Raw genomic sequence first — 16,338 nt, 5'->3', positions numbered from 1 at the left:
AGGTGGATGGATAAATAAATAACTGAAACTAAACTTTTAATGGGACGGCGTCTTGCGTCACCTAGCGACAGTACCTGAAATGCGTCTTACAGTTTCTCTCACGCAATAACCCACTGCAATAACCTCCTTGACATCATATATCACATGCATCGAAAGTGGTTCTGAATTAATGAGGTAGTTCTGAACGTTCCGAAGTGGCAATAAATGACGTCACAAAAGATTGCACACCAGTTGCGTTCGATTTACCTGCACCTTCTGCGCCGGTGCAAAAAAAAAGTGTAGGGCAGTGTACTTCGGTATGTTTATTGAGAAACGACCGCAAGTACACTGCCCAACACTTTTCTGCGGCGATGCCGGGGGTGCAGGAAAATCCAACGTTTTTGAGGTAAATCGAACGCAACTACTGATCCGCGAGTGAAGCCACCGGACGGTCATCTTGCATGAGGCGAGATCGCGTTTCTGTTAGCGTTGCAGAGGCTGGCGGCAGCGTGCTGAAGACACGTTTTCCACTCGTTCATTGTCATTCGGCGAAGAATTTTTTTTTTCTTTTTTTTTTTTAAGTTGGGCATGTGAGAGTGCGGAAACGAGTGTCGAAGCATCCGTGACGTCAACGGGACGTGTGTGTGTGTGTATTGATGAGCCCAGGAAAAGGCAGAGATTCGTGGCCTAACAGTCGCCCAAACTTTTGCTGCGTCTTCATTGGCGGCAGTTTTGCTGCTGCCCTGGTTTTCTGCCTGGTTGTTCTCTCACTGATTTTGACGACTGTATTGCAACTGTATAACTAAACCGTCCGTTACGTTACCAAGTCTCCCACCTTTACCGAACCCTTAGGGCGAGGAAGCCTCTGGACGTCTGGCTCAAACCCCGCCTCTAACAGAGGGGAGGCACTCACTTGAGTGAACGACGCTTTGAAGGGGTACTACAACGAAATTTCGGAGCTTATTTTTGGTTATGCGTGTTCAAAGGAATAGTATCACATCGGACACACCAATATCTCGCTAAAAAATACACTAAAAGAAATTTTAAAACAAATTAAACGATTTGCAAAGAGCACCCGACGGACAGACCGCGCAGATCTTGGATCCCTCGGCTCGTCAGCTCTGCGCTGTTTGGGTAACACGCGGCAAAGCCTGTTCCACGCGTTGTGTTTATTTGGTAAAGTGATATTTGTAGTAGGACGTTTTGCCAAAACTTAAAACGATGACTCGAGTAGTCGTGATAACAAACAATTTCGGCGCTGAGGGGTTGAAGCGCTGGTTATTATGGTGTGCTGTTGTCTTCTTTTAGTGAAAAAGCTGGATGATGAAAATAGAATACCCAGCGCTTTACCGCACCACAGCACGGCAAATAGGGTGTCTATTTTTTTATTATGATTTTATTCGGACAAATAAAACTTAGAAAGGAATGTCTAATCAAATCGAAAATAGGAAAGCGAAATTTGAGAACTTCTCGCGTGTGTGGTAAACACTTCAATGAAAGCGACTCCGTGTATTCCCATTGGTTCCAATGGGTTTTATGAGTGCTGGTCTCTTATTAGCTCCAAGTTGTTTTTTTTTTTTTTTTTTTTTTTTTTGTAAATTAGTAAATGAACAATTTCTCAAAATAACTGGCGTGAAGAAGCAGTGGCTGGCTCCCGGAGTTGTTTCAATATAGGGACTTTTCGTATATCGCATACGCTGCGGATTTCTGGTCTCGTGTATGGCCGCCAGCTCAATATGTGCTCAACGTGACGGCGAACGCTCCCGCTAGTAATGTAGAGCTCTTGCGTACGGTCTACGAAAAGTCTATTCTTTGCCCTAAGTAGGAGCAATATGGTCGCGCAACGGTATGTCGAGCAGTGCACATAGGGAATTGGTTCGCATTTTAAAGGGGCCCTGCAATCATATTTAAGCGTCTACTTTTTTTGCGGTTTCCACGTCTCTTGGGGTTCGGGCAAGCCAGCGGGCACGGAGAGTGCAACTAAATATCGGTGCGTCATATTTTAACAGGACGACGCGGAAACCTCCTCCACCGACGAGGGCGATCCGCGGTACCGAAAGCGCGCAAAATGTGACGTCTTTGGTCCTGGGAAATGCAAAATATAAGTGGCGCGAACCGTTTCAATTATTTCTAAAAAAAGTTTCTGTTCAGTATTTTAGATCAGAAAAGAAACGAATGCAGTTTATAAAGTACGGAAACAAGAAATGACCCGTCGACAGAACCGCCACCAAGCGGTGGAAAAGGCGGCGCACGCTTGAAAGGAGTAGTGGGATCAGGCACCGTCACGGAAAGGTCCCGGATGTACGCGGCGGCGCTGCGGTCGTATCAACAGGAGGATCCGACCGGCTCCGAGCGTTCCGAAGGCCTTTGGCGAGAAGCTTTGTCTTGCGGTTCGGCCGTTTCGTGGTATGGCAGCGCGAAGTGGCTCCCATTCTGAACTGATCTTTACCCCGTGTTTGCCGTGTTTGCTGTCGTTTGTGGCCAATGAAGTGTCATGCCGAATTAGTTTTTAATCGCGCAGCAAATGCAATGAGAGTCGCCCTGGCTGCCCGCTGCGTACAGCCTATTCAGAACATGCTTTTGTGGCGCCCTCTCGAGCCGTCGACACGGAGTGCTGCAGCCGTGAGCGCTCGCTTGGCTCACTACCCCTTTTCTAGTTCACGGCCACTCAAGCAACCAAGGACGTCATGAGGGAGGTTATTTTTTGTTTGTTTTTGTAATTTTAATTTGCCTAGATCGTCGCGATTTCAGACCCAATCCGCCTGGGTCTGAAATCGCGACGATCTCTCGGTTCTAACGGCTAAGGGCATAGCACGAAATTCTTTTGTAGAGTCCAGTGGTGAGCGCAGCGGGAATTCCGGTGGTGCACCGCTTGGGTTTAAAATTGGGGCTGGAAATGCGCGGTTCCAGGCTGGATACAAACTGGTGCCCCAATTTTGGGTCTAGGCGGAACCGGCATTTTTCATTCCGGCCTGCATCCGACACTTTCGTACGGGTTCATTCCCAGCACTTTCAAACGAAAGAATACGCGTACTTTCTTTCAGCTAACTACAAATCAAATGAATAAATGCTCGAAGCATTTTAAGCGCGTCTGTGTTAGCCAGCCGTTTGTGACGAGAGCTTACAAGGAGCAGTTTTGGCGAGAGGGGCCGTAGCGCTGGAAGTAACACAATACAAAAAAATTACGGTATACTAAAATATTTATTTTGGATGGAGCAATACATAGAACCCCTAAACACGAAAATCGTGTTAATAGGCAGTTTTAGTATAGCGTTACCGCAGGTTACCGTAGTGTACCGTGAGCAAGGCGACGCTCCTGGCGCGCGCTGAAAATTGTGTTTCAAAGGCGCCGCGCGAGCTTCCGGTTGCAATGCTACACCGCACTTTAGCCTGCGGTAATAAAGTTCCTATCAATAACCATAGAGCAGTTCGATCACGTGTTGCAACGCGCTAAAACCGACATGGTGAGCAGCGAGTTGCGAGGCCGTGATACAAATACGGCAATACTGTGAATGCTGCTCTTCCGGAGTTGATGGTCACCGTGCGCGGGTCACTTTTTAGAGCCCTGCTGGTCAGGCAAAGCTCAAACACAATATCTTCATCACTCTCAAAAATATTTTGCCTCAAACAGTGACGCCGGTGCCTAAAACGCGCTCGCCCAGCACAAATCTTCGCAAGTTGAGGTTTATGCAACTTCTAAATATCAGCATGCTCATTTTCCTACCGCGCATCAATATCACCGCGACCTTTAATATGATTTCGCATCTCTAGACAAAAATAAAAATTTAGCGCACTGACCAGCGTCAACGAGCAGGCGCCCGTGAACTCCTGGAGCCTCCAAGGAGAATAGAAGGGTAGGAGAGGGTGTGACGTCTGCCGCGTAGCCTCCACAAGCCATGCTCCCTTGACGCCTCGCCTCTTTCTCATTTTCCTCCTTACCCTCCTCACTTATCAGGCCAACGTGACCATATCACGTGACCGTAGCCAGCCTTCGTCTAGCCTTCGATCTGATAAAACCTACCGGACGGAGCGCGCGCAAGCCTGCAAGGAATCCTTCTACAATCAACCATCCATCTCACACGTGACATGTCACGCGCACCAATTGCCAGAGAAATTTACGGTCACGTTGGCCGCAACATCGTTTAAACTTTTTATCACTAGGCTTCACCAATATTGCAACGTGCCCCCTCCTAGTACTTATAACCTCCTTGTTATAACCTCCTTGGGAGAATCTATCCCCGTCAAGAAGGATAGAAGGGTAGGAGAGGGCATGACGTCGGCCGCGTAGCCTCCACAAGCCATGCTCCCTTGACGCCTCGCCTCTTTCTCATTTGTATCCTTACTCTCCTCACTTCTCAGGCCAACGTGAGCACGTCACGTGACCGTAGCTAGTCTTCGTCTAGCTATTGTGCACTAGAATACACCAGAGCATAGCCTTCAATTTGGTAAAACCTACCGGACAGAGCGCGCGCAAGCCTGCAAGGAATCTTCCTATAATCAACCATCCATATCGAACGTGACATGTCACGCGCACCAATCGCCAGAGAGATCTGCAGTCACGCTGGGCACAAAACCGTTTAAACTTTATTATGACTAGGCTTCACCAAAATTGCAACGTGCCCCCTCCTAGTACACTCTTAGAAAAAAGGGTACGTATAGTCCTCCCTTACGGGAGGAACGGTCTTGTAACCTATGTTCCTTTAGAAAGGGAGAAACCTTCGTCCCTGAAGCAGGGGAGCAAAGTTCCTCCGTCGCTTGCATCTCAATATGGCGGCCCCGAATCGAGCAAATCGAGCCCAATAAGGCTTAACGAGGACGCTACGTTCCTTGTACGGGACGAGAGCAGCAGCAAATGAAAGCGTAACACGAGCTTTCCGCAAACTGTGTTTATTTCCGAAGCCAGATTCCTTCCACAGGTACAGAAACCTGCGTTTCCAAAGCAGTTACTCAGTCTTCTCGTCGATAGCACTGCGATGTTAAACGGAGACAACCGATACCCAGTTACTTCGCGCACTTTGCGTCTTACCTTTGGTGTTCCTCGAGTCACAATTCCTTCGTCAACCGCACATCTCGGAGAAGGGCAAACTCGCTCCTCGAAACCAAAAGCCGCTCTCGGAAGAACGAACTCGAAGCCGCTGTTTATCGCGTAGCGTGAAAGAAGGTTAAATCGCTAGCCACCAGATGGCGGTGTCAAGCAGAGTAATTGCAAGTAGCTGGGCTAGGTGGCGCTAGGTACCGCCCAATTCATGTTCTACAAAAAAATATTTGCTTCTCTTAGGCCACTACTGCGCTTGAGGACCCTCTACTATACACACATGACACCCATACACTTATTACAAGCATCAGGTGAATATACATTAAGCACATGCATTGCACACACAAATATCAATACAACGGAACACCACACTAACCCGAACACTACACCCGTCCTCTGCGTTTCCGTCTTTTATACTGGTCGTTTTAAACGTGCGGAACTTTTCGGTGACTCCCTAAGCAATAAAAAAATATTCCCAGCATGTTGATTTTTTCCCTGCAATGTCATACCTCTGAAAGTATTTTGAATGGCTCAGGGGTTGAATCTCTTATTAAAAAGTAAACGCTCAATCATGCCGTAATTATTTGAAAGCCAATAAATCAAGCCGCTCCAATCCGGTCCGAAGCCATGAGTTTGTTTCCCCACACGGCACGTCGTAGCTTGTATTTCTATTTGTTTTTCTATTCGTGCTGTTCGCGCAAAGCTGCAATTGCCGTTTGAATTAATCTCTGTAGAGCGGATATTCAGTCAGCTGGAAGTGATGCTTCACGGACTGAGAAAGTGCTTTTCGATCAACTTGAATGCAGTCAAAGCCGCGACTTGCGGCAGGTTAAAGTGTACGGAACTACGCCGTGGCGAGCCCGAAAATTTCTAGCGCTCATCCCAGCGCGCCACGGAGGGCAGTTTCTCCAGCAACCGTAGTATAATTAAACAGCAAAATAAAGGATAGCTTTTTTTTTTTTTTCGATTTTACCTACTATTGTTTTTAATGCCGAAATTCCATACTGTAAATATACGTACTTTACGTCACGATTTCGTACTGTTCAGTCCTTGCCCCAGAGCGCAATCGCTGTCGGGGACGAGACCATTCCGACAGACACATTGGCCACTGTACGATAGGAGCTTCTACTGTTCAGACCAGCGTTCCAACATGACTATCCGCACGTTGATCGATTGCACGTAATCCCTCAAGTGGTATTAAACTTTTTAATGTAAAGCGGAATGTCAACCTGCGACATCCCGCCCCCTCCGATCACAACCCGACCAGCGGCATCAATGCCCAACAGTTTACGATCTCATCATCTTGTTACACCACTGATACGCGAACACATGGTCACATCGGCGATAATTCCAGTCTTCTGTTCACAACCCAACACTGTCATCACGATGTTGCAGCTATGTTGCTGACACGCACAAACACAAAACCACGTTGAACGCCGGTTGCACTCGGCATCGGAAAACAGAACCGAACTCAGGGGGGAAGGCACCCAGGCAGCCGGCAGCAAAACCTGCCTGTCTTGGACGCAGTTCCTGCGGTTTCCATAACGTCGAAAACGTCGACACGCTTCCGCGTGCTTTCGCAACTGTAGTGACTGTTGTTCCGTGCCGCGGGTGCCGCGCGAGTCACGCAATCCGGAGACGGCCATCCCCCAGTGTACGTGGCGCTGCTGGCACTGCTCCGGAACTTCGCTGTTTCTAGCGGCTTCGTTTGCTCGTTTGATAAAATTAGTGATAAAAATGTCAATGCAACCGAAATGTTCTGGACGTTTAAACTGGAAGACGGAATTACAGGCGGCCTTCGCTGCTGCTGAAGCTCAAGCAACTCAACAGCTATTTATTAAACAACGTGCGCGACCTGCTCGAAAAACGAAACCGAAAGACGATGAGTCGGGAGGGCGAAAGCTTTCTCCCGTCTGCCTGGAGAAGGAGAAAAACATTTCGTTCCTCCCCTTTTCTCGTGTCCGCTTGGGGGCGCGTCGGTAGAAGGGAGGAAGGCGCGCCGTTGCTACTTTTTTCCTCCATTTTTTCTTAGAGTGTACTTATAACCTCCTTGATCCCCGTCTCGTCCGCCATCTTGGAACTACCGCCCCGCCACCTATAGGGCGTTTGAAGGTGCGATGAAGCCCAGATTTCAAGTATTAAACGCTTCAAAGGCGCCTTCATGAAGGTGATGTGCAACTAAACTGAAATAACAACGTAAAATCGGCTCATCAAAAAAAAAAAAAACGATTTTTTGGGGTAACAGAATGGTAAAGACTGAAACCCTAAAAATTCGAAACGAAACCGCTTTGAAGAAAAAAAAAAAAATACGGTAACCGTAACCGAACCATTATAATTATCGGTTTCAGTCCCTGGCCTTGTCCACCACCGGTGGTGATGTGATACCGCCAGGGATCACGGCCGGCGGCCGTGATCCCTGGCGGTATCACACACAGAGGGAACCATGGGGAGCGTTGTCTCCTGCGGCGATCGGTCACAACTGCGCATGCGCGCTGCGTTTTCGCCCAACGAGGATGGAAAGCAGGTGGAGGGCGGAGCCGTTTGTAGACGCTCGACGCTTGGGTCACCTCCTCGCCACTTGTAGGGCAAATGCGGCCCCAGAACCCACGTGACCCTGATCGAGCAGTCTAGCATACACATAGCACAACATTTGTAATGAAGTGGAAAAAAAGGGGGGGGGGGGGGGGAGTGGACCAGTGGCATTACAACTTGCTTTTGAGTGGAGGGGAAGGCAAACCAGACGGGCCGGGGGGTAGTGTCCTTGGAATCCCTTGGGCGCCGCCGGCCAGTGTGTGCCCTGCCAAGTGGCGGCTGCTTCAGGGGGGGGGGGGGGGGGGGGGCAAAACACATGCCTTGCCTCCCCCCCACCCCACACTCTGAGAACTGGAGAGGGGGCGGGGGGGCGAGGGGGGGGGAGGGCAAGCGCCCCCCTTGGTTCCCCGGCTGGTACACCCATGGCAGGGACCACTTCTTTGGACGCGGTAAACAACCAGTCGGAGACGCGTTTCCAGTTTTTTTTTACATGTCACTCGGAAAAAAAAGCAATAGATTACAATTAACAGTTACTCTCGCTTAAACAGTATTCGAATAGAATACTTGAGAAGAAAAAGTAATTGGTTGTTACTTGAAAAAGTGACTATCACTTTTCCGATTACTTCAGATTTTCAAAACGATATATTTTCCTCCCGATTTCAAGAAAAGTGTCTTACTGTCCATTATTGGTTTAGATTCATCTGATTATAAGCTACACATCTTTTCTTAATCCACCAATTTTGGTGAACCATCCTCTTGTCGGGACCCGGTTCGAGGATTCCTTGGTAAGAAACTTGTACAAAACAAAGGGTGCCGTAAGGAGGGAAGAGAATAATAAAGGTTACGAGTAATTGTAGTACTTCCAGAAGTAATCCATTACCTTCGTGATTATTTTCGAATAAAAGTATTCAAATGATGACAAAATTACTCCGACAATCAATCGAGTCATTTGATTGCTTATGACGAGTACCGTGCAAGTCTGCGATCCCGCAAAGCCCCTTTCCGCTCGGCACAGTGAATGAATGAACGAATGAATAAATGTTTCATACAGAGAGTTACACCGAGCCCTCTCATGAAACGATTTGTCAACTTTTTCTAGTTCAAACAGGCAGAAAGGAAGGACTCCTCTCTTGTTCGGACCCTCGTTTGTGTACCCGGGACATGGCCATGCTCCTCCTAGAAGATTAGCCTGTCGCTGAAAACTGGAACAAAAGTTGCTTTCCCCACTCCGTTCACGCCGAAGCTGAAAGTGCTGTGGAAGCTACAAGCTCGTTGAGCCAGCCACACTACTGTCACGTGATCACGCTTCCTCGTGCGTACCCACCCGCGGAGAATGAAGCCAGGTATTGAAAGTGAGGCGGCTGATTGGTCCGGCAAGCCCATAGCTGCCACCGCACTGTCAGTTTAGGGGTGAAGGGAATAAGTGAGGTCCGGTGTCGTGTGACGTGCGTTTGGGCCGGGTGACGCGCTTTGGGTACCGCGGATGCAGCACACTGAAACGGCAGAGAGTTTCGAAGGGAAGAAGGTACGAAATAGTCCGCTGTCAAATTTTCGTACCGAAAATCAGGCTTTGGACTTTTTACCTTCTTTCTTTTGGCCCTCTAAACGGTATGCTAATCTAAATTCATTTATCCCAGCCAAAAATTCGTTTCTCGGGCCCTTTAAGTCATCGGTGTCGGGGGTGATGGGATGAGGTAATAACCCCGAGAGCGAACACAAGCGTCACTGCGGTCGCGCCCTGATTGGGTGAGGTGCACCGTGGCGTCAGGGGAAGGACTCCGCTCCGCGATCTCGCATCCGGCTCGCTTCCCAACACTGGTTTCCTGGTTTGGCGTTGTGTGCCGCAAGCTCTTCGAGGAGCGGGACCTCGTTTACTCGGTGTACTGTGTATAAGAATGCTTGTAACTTTTACCTTTATAACTGAGTTACAAATCCGGAAAGCTATCGGCGGAGGCAATTCCGCCGATGAACTTCCCCTTCCGTTCACATGACACAAGGCAATCTTGCGAGGGGTCGGTGGAGCGGCGGCGTAAATGTTTCAGACGGAGGAATTCCGTTCCTTGCATGTCCATGATTAAGGAGAATATCACATCCCGCTTTGCAGGCATTTGAAATGGCATTTATATCAAGGGCCTTTGGGTGGCCGGCAAATTAGCTCGCGACCCCTATTCTGCGCGTGCCACTCACTCTGCATGCGCTGGTTCGTAGATGTTTTGAAGGCCTTGGACCTGAAGGCCTTTGAAGTGCGCGTGAAACAGAGTTGCTTTACATAATCGTAGCTTGTTCGTGAATTAAGAATATAGTTCATACACGTATGCAGGCATGTTTTATTTTTTAGATGATGCACAATTACTGAAAATTAGTTTGTGTGGTAGCTGGAAAAACGGCCGAATTGCCCCCAGTTGCCTGTATGAGATGTATTGAACTTCCCAAAATAAGCACAGCAGTAGAACCGTAATTTGGAATGTTTCTACTTTTTCCTGGCATTCTTTCTTTATTCCAGCCTTGGGTATTCGGAAAATACACCGTTTAGCTTGAATTGTGATTTCCAATTAAAAGATACACTGCTGCAGGTCCACAAAAGCTTCCTCAGCCTCCAAACTCCCAACAGCTAGACTCTCTGACAACAGAGGAAAACAGGAGGAACAGTAAGCATTCGAACGGCTGTTCAGTGGTAGATGCAGCACTATGTGTAACCTGTGAAGGGTTACAGTTTGCGTGAGAAAAGCTTCTGTTATTTTAGCTTCAGGGCAATTTTATTTAGCTAAAATCTCAATTTTAGAGCCTAAGGGACAAATAAAGGGCACGAATGCAGATTCGGCAGGGAGATCATAGTCATTCGCCATGAGCACAGCAAAAAACAACGTGTCAAGCCCTTCCCTCCTGCTGACGAAAACCGAGGTTGAATTTCTAAAATTCGAGATAAGCCCACCACTCTGACTTGCACTTTGCATTTTCTTATCTTCCCTTCTCCCCCCTTCTCCTCCTAGGTATAGTCGGCTGCTCGCTGTTGAAAGTTTACTGGTCTGTTGCTAGTTGAAAGATGTGGTTGGGTTGTCTTTGTTTTAATTGTTTTATTCTTTCTTCATCCAGGAGGTGGGAAGAGCTTCCACTTCGTTCTTAACCTGTCAGCGACTGTAGCTGATAGCACTCTCTCATATAACGTAGTATACATATATTGCACGTTGTTATCGCCATTTTTTTGCCACCTGTTACATGCATGCGTAACCCCCCCCCCTTTTTTAAAAAAAACAAACAAACAAATATATATATAGTATATATTTACAAGTTTTCTTCCTTGTTTGTTTTTGGCGCAAAAATAAGCTATACAGTCTCACTAAAAACTTGCAGTACAGCCAAAGCTACAGGGGAGAGTGCGTATGCCAACCTGCCAAAAAAAAGGAGGAACGGAAGGGAAGGGCTAGGATTTTCCAGTTCCTCCTTTCCCTCCTTTTGACTAGGTCGGGTAAACTCTCTCCCCTGTGACTTTGGCTGTACAGCACGGTTTTAGTGAGACATAACACATGCATCACCGAACGCTCATTCTCCGCCCAAATGTGACGCTAGAGGTTCGATCCAGATGCCAACGTTTCAGCAACAACCGTTATCATATTTAAAAGTTATAAGCGATTTTCTGAAATCTTCAATGGGAAAATGGCGGCCGATGGACCTCTTATAATACACGGAGCTCTATGGCGCCAGTCAGTGGCGCACGCAGGATTTCATTTCGCGGGGGGCCGGACCAACGAGGAGTAGAGGGGGACAAGATAAAAAGAAAAGAAAGTCCATGAGAAAATAAAATCATGTTCACTTTTGTTCTAATAACCATGCATTCTTCTATTAAGTAATTGAAATAAAGTTGTTATATTGGTTTTGGGATGATTATGATACATAAAAATGATGCCCCGGAAATTCCCCACCAGGAAGGCATTTGCATTTTACTTTTTTTATGTACAAGTCACGTCAAAAGAAGGCACCAGAGAAAGCAGAAAACAAGAATCATAAAAACAAATGTTTTATGAAGCACGACTCCAATGCACAAAGCCTCCAGTCATCCATCGGGGCTCATAAAACAATGATGCATAAGTAGAAACGCGGAACATCTTGATGGATAGACGATAAGCACTGGGAATCTGATCCACCATAAAGTACTCCCTATCTTAACCTGATCTAACCAACACAAATCTCACGTGACTTTGTTCGTTGGTGTCGATTTCTAAGGTTTCCGAAGTCCGCTCACAAAAGAAAGTCAAGGAAGTCATTCAACGCAACAAAGAAACGATGCCAAATGGTTGCACACTCACATATTGCACTTGGCTCTCGTCCTGAGGCAGCAGGTCGCACACTCGCGCCCCTATCTCGCGCGGTTCTCAAACTGCCGGTGACAACTTCCGTGCTCGAACCTTGGACCGTAAATCCCGCGCCTTTAGGCGCCTATATTCACTTTCCTAAGACTTTTCCCGCCATCTGAGGAGCCAATCAGATATTGCTCTTTTTAGACCAATGGGAGCCACGCGGTACAAAACAAACACATACAATACAAAATCCAATTAAGAAAGGACACGTGCATAGACCCCCGAAAACTCCTAAAAACCTTCGCCCTAACTGTCGACGGTCAGCCGGACACCACTTCCAGGAAAAACCCCTCGTCGGGGTGCAAGAGCAGTACCGACGCTTCTTTTCAATAAAAAAAAAAAAAAAAAAAAAAAAAGGCTACAAAACATCGAGGGGCCCCGCTGCGCTCGAGCGAGGCACAGCGCATGGTACGCACCCAGAGCGGGCTCCTCGAGGAACAATTAAGCGCGAAACACATGTACGACGAAACCGTCCGATCCGACGTCCGACCGCGCAATACGACGGTCGGAGACGAGGGTTTTCAACGCTCTCCGATGCTACGAAAACCCTCTCCCCCCAAGGTCATTCCGGCAGTCCGCACGTCGGATCGGACGGTTTCGTCGTACATGTGTTTCCCGCTTTAAGACAGGGCACGGGGGCCGCTCCGTGGCGACGACAAACCTGCCCTGGCAGCTCCGCGAGAGGGACGTGGGGCACTCGCGAAACAATTAAAGTAGACGTAGAGAAAGATATTCGTTAATTGTTTATTTTGCAGTCATACTAGATAAAAGACGTTAAAACTACACATTTTTTTTTTAATTTTTACTATGTCATAAATGGCATATTGCATTCCCTTCCTTTTTTATTTCCTTTTTTTTACAACTTCTCCACGAAGTTTGATATTGATAAACCCGAGAGTCTAATGTCGCCGACTCCCCCCCCCCCCCCCCCCCCCCCCCAGGAAATTTCGGGGGGGGGGGGGGGGGGGCCGCGGCCCCTTCGGCCCCCCCCCCCTGTGTACGCCACTGGCGCCAGTTACCAAAAACGGGGAAAAAAGGGTCTCATTCTTCCATTGACACATACAACTTTTGAATAAGATATTAAGGATGAAACTTTGGTTTGTGATTCGTACCTCTAGAGCTACATTTGGGCGGAGAATGAGCGTTCGGTGACGCATAGTTGAGTTTTGCTGAAAAAAAAAACAACTGTAATTTTATTTTGGGAGGGGGGTGTTTGGGGGGGGGGGGGCACACCTTATACACCAACGCGGTGTTTCCAAACAAGCCCGCTTTGCCCACACCAAGTGTGGCCACTGCGCGTGTGCACAAAACAAAATCCAGAGGAGTGGTGCGTCTGCGCATGCGCAATACCGATAGCAGCGCCACCGCAGGGGAGTGACGTCAATGAGGTGTGATCAAAAAGTTCCGGGACTGAGTTGACCTGAAAGTGAAAAGTTCCGGGACCGAGTTGTAGCGTAAAAAGAGAAGGCAGCGCAGGGATGCGTGTGCTTTAGCGTGCGCAGCAGTCGGAGGCAGGGTACTTCCTGCGTCATTATGCCCAAAATCGTCGCTCTGTGAACATTTGGAACTGCGCTACACGAGTTTGTTTGACCACATGCACGAGCATAATGGCGACCTCTCTATAGACTGCAAACCAAATCGAGATGGAACATTAATTTTACGTCAAACTCGGCAAATTTAAAACAGAGACCTCTGAAATGTTTTAAAAGGCAAATGTCAAAAAGCAGTGAGGTGCGTGAGGTGTTTTGAGTGGCACTCGCGCCTCAAGGATGGCAGAACGTCACTGAACCTAAGTAGAGGTCGGATAAGGCCGCCCTACCACTCTTCGTCCTTCAGCGATGGTCTGCCGTTCCTGAAGCGCGAGTGTCATTTAAAACACTTCGCAAAATTCACCGTGTTATGACACAAGCCTGCTGTATCATTTCGAAGGTCTCTGTTTTATATTTGCCGAGTTTGACGTAGTATTGGTGTTTTCTCTCGCTCTGGTTTGCAGTTTATGATGAAATCCCCAGTACCCGTGCACGTGGTCACAGAACTTAGTAGCGCAGTTGCAAAAGTTTACAGAGCAGCGCCCTTTGGTATAACGACACACGAAGGTACCTTCCTTCGTCTGCTGCGCGCGCATCACTATGCTGCCCTCTCTTTTTACGCTACAAACTCAGACTCGTAACTTTTTGATCACACCTCGTATATGTCTATAGTGCATCTGCAATTTTATTTATGCCCGGTGAGCTTTCTGGCTTACAAATATTGTATATTGTCATAATTAACTAAAAATTAAATTTCAGAATAAAATGTATTTATTAAACCACTAGTTTCACATTTTCTTAAAGCTTTTAAGCTCTAACTTGACTTTTTGTACTAAACCCCTTTCCAAGTTTATTTAGTTTTTTTTTTTTTTTTTTGGTCCCAGAGTCTGTTACAGATCCCAAATCCGGCCCCTGAGACAAAAAAAATTTGGGAGATCCCCGATTTAGATGAAAGAAGAACGACCTGCTGACTTGACGAAGTTCAGCAGGGAATCGAGGATTTCCTTGCGGTGCTACGCTTCCTTACTTGGGGTGATCCATTCTGACCAGCTTGTTGGTCTTCGGCTTCGCGCACTGGGAATTTTGTGTAAATAATTTTGCCTATACCGACGGTGATTAGGGCATTCCCAGAGCATGTGATATATGCCTACCGTGGCTTGGCACTCGGCACAGTGAAAACCGGAGACGAGAAAAAGACGACAAGGCGAGGAGGGGGGGGAAGGGGGGGGGGGGGGAGGGAGGGAGGCGAGGCAGGCTCGCTTTTTTTTTCGGCATTCACTCTGCTAAAGGGCAACTCCGGTCCATACTCTCGATTTTGGGATTATGACTGTTTTTAGTGCAGTCAGCGTCCCTAAATTGCAAGGTGTAATTTTTTTCTCGTTATTGTGCGTAGTTTTAAAGATATCGACGCCTCAAAGTTTTGTTTGGGGCGCGGCCAACAAAACCGAAACTTAGCGCTCGAGGCCCCGGCAATACTGGAAATCAGCCGCTATGTGAACCGTGACGTCAGGATCGTTCTTGTTCAACGAGTACGCAGGCCGAGCGGCACCTACCTCTGTTGCGCTAGCCGTCTAAAGATAGGAGGTAAGCTGATTTTGTTTTAATTCTGTATACGTTTTTAGTTATCCAGCATATGTGTAGCAAGAGTTAGTGTGTATACCCAAAAGCTAGCGACTGGAAAACCCGTGAACTCGTACGGTGCCGTACTCGGTGGCCACCGCCGTGCGTGCGCTATGCCGTACTCGTCGCTTGTATACCCAAAAGCTAGCGACTGGAAAACGAGTGAACTCGTTCGGTGCCGTACTCGGCGGCTGTCGCCGTGTGTGCGGTCTTCCGTACTCGTCGCTAGGCCTAAATTGTCATCGGGGCTCCGTGGATGGAGCGGCGTCGCTCTAAACCGCGCTGCCAGTGTCGTACAGTGCTGGGGGCCCTCTCGATTTCGCGCTGCTTGTCAGTCCTAGACACGAAGCTTTGAGGCTCTCCGGCGCGGGCCGCGGCGCCCGAACACACGTGTGTTGGGCTGTACACGTCTGTTTTTTCGTTCTTCTTTACTCGGGCGCGTAAATGCCTAAGTCTAAAGTCCACTCGTCGAACAGCGTTCACCCACACCTTCTCCAATTTCCGGTCCGTTGGAAACTTGTGAAAAAGCACCTCCGTGTTGCGCAGCAGCTTGTTTGAGCAGCCCACAGCGCTACAAGTTGCACTCGGCATCTTTCGAGGATTAGCTGGGCAGTCTTGGGCGCACTGATTTGCTCACTAAAACGAGTCTTGGAGTCCTCACAAGCGAATAAACAAAAGGCTATACTGAGGCTACACAGGCTACAGATAAAAGCAACGGCTGAAAACGCCAATCACAAGCCGAAGTAGCGGTGGTAGCGGCTCAAAGAAGCGCACTCCGTGCAACGCCCGGACCGGAGGAAAAAAAGAGAACGATACTGACGTCACGGCCCAATGTTGCTTTAGCGATCGGCAACCCGCTGGCCGCCCGCTAAGGAGCAGCGGCTCGCGGCGGGTCGCATTTTTATTATCGGCATTAGTTGAGAATGCGGCGTCCCACGGACGTAATGTTTTGGATGGGGTCGTATACAGCGATAACAGTAATTTATTTCATCTTGAGTTTTGGCCGGAGTTCTCTTTATCTGCTAAGGAGGAAGGGTGGAGAGCTTCGCTGGAGGAGTTTGTTCTGCTAATGCTCGACGACACAACGAATCCCAACGTTAGCGCCCCTCGCCGCGGTGTATTCTGACCACCTTCAGTGTAGGCCGGAAGTCAATGTCTTGTCACACCGAAAAACAAGGCGTGCACTCACTGTACTCCCTGCAGTGCCTGTACCTGGCCTGGCGCATAGAAACCAACAAAGCGCAATAATAATAATAATAAATATTAATAATAACAATGGTTTATTTTT

Source organism: Ixodes scapularis, unplaced genomic scaffold, assembly GCF_016920785.2.
Source record: "Ixodes scapularis isolate PalLabHiFi unplaced genomic scaffold, ASM1692078v2 PGA_scaffold0__279_contigs__length_252992795, whole genome shotgun sequence".
NCBI lineage: Eukaryota > Metazoa > Arthropoda > Arachnida > Ixodida > Ixodidae > Ixodes > Ixodes scapularis.
The sequence above is the reverse complement of the archived record's forward strand: the minus strand, read 5'-3'. Positions refer to the sequence as shown.